We start from the raw sequence: 1,321 nt of genomic DNA, 5'->3' as shown, positions 1-1,321 counted from the left end.
CTCTCTCTCTCTCTCTCTCTCTCTCTCTCTCTCTCTCTCTCTCTCTCTCTCTCTCTCTCTTCCTCCCTGCTCTGCTCTTTCTCTCTCAGACTGTCTCCTTCCATCTCTCCGTGCCCCCTTCTCTGTGTTTGTCTCTCTCTCTCTCCCCCTCTCTCTTGGAGGCTCAGGTGTGAGGCTGCTCATTCTCTGGGAGGCCTGCCCCTGCCCCCAGCGCCTTCACTCACCTGGGCCTGTGACTCAGGCAGAGCTGTCCAGTGGGCACACTGGCCTCAGGCCTCAAAGCTTTCTTGGCCTCTAGTCCCCCGCCCCTGCCCCATCCGCAGTGCCCACCCAAGCATTTCCTCACATACCCAGGAAGGTTAGTTTCAGAGTTTTTACTTAATATCATCAGTTTGGAGCTGCTGGGGGCCTCAGAAGCCATCCATCCTCTCCCTCTTTTTGCAGATGAGGAAACTGAGGCTGAGGGAGGTGACTGGATAGGGAGGAAGGGGCAAAGGCAGGATACCACATCCCTTTCCTCTTCACCCAGGAGCTGCGGGAATGCCTGAGCCCCCACAGCCAGTGAGAGGCAGAGCTGGGCTACGCTCAGGTTCTCCCGCCCCAGAACCAGCCTGCCTTCTCCCCTGGGCCCTTTGCTCAGGCCCTGTAAAGCTCCTTATCCACTCTTGGGGCTTTGCCCAGTGGCCAGGGTTCTCTAGAGGTGACCTCCCCACCCGTTTCCATGGTTCTCCCAGCCCTGCTCCCTGGACTCCTTGCTGGAGCCCACCAGAGATGGCCATACCACCCTAAGCCTCTGCCGGGCTCCCCGGGGTTGGGGAGGGGAAGCCCAGAATACCCGCTCCCAGGCCTGGCTCTTTAGGAAGTGCCCCTACTCCCCAGCTCTCTCTTATTCGGGAGCTACTCACTCCAGCCCCTCTGAGAGGAGGTGACCAATTACAGGCTGACCTGGCAAACAGAGACAGATGCTCCTGAGCCCAGGCCTCCTCCCCTCGCCTGGGCCTGGGGGCCTGGCATCTCCCACTCACCTCCACCCCCACCTGCCCAGGGTTTGGCAGTTTGTTGGAGTCACCAGCCTCAGTCAGACAGTTGTTCGGGGCTCGAGCTTCTCCGGCCCAGGCCCAGCTCACCCCTGGTGTTGGAAGGGGGGTCCGGTGTGAACCTGTGGGGACAGCTCTCTGGACTGGCTTAGGACTGCCGAAGGAAGGGTGGGAACTTGTCAGTGGCAGGCCCCCCCCTTCTCAGGGGCCCTCTGGAGATGACGGCACACTGTTCCCCATTGGCATTCTGAAGTTCCCTGGGCTTCCTCCCTGACCCGCCCATC

This window comes from Vombatus ursinus, unplaced genomic scaffold (assembly GCF_900497805.2).
Source record: "Vombatus ursinus unplaced genomic scaffold, bare-nosed wombat genome assembly UNPS02006874.1, whole genome shotgun sequence".
In the NCBI taxonomy this organism is placed as follows: Eukaryota; Metazoa; Chordata; class Mammalia; order Diprotodontia; family Vombatidae; genus Vombatus; species Vombatus ursinus.
This window is presented reverse-complemented; position numbering follows the sequence as displayed.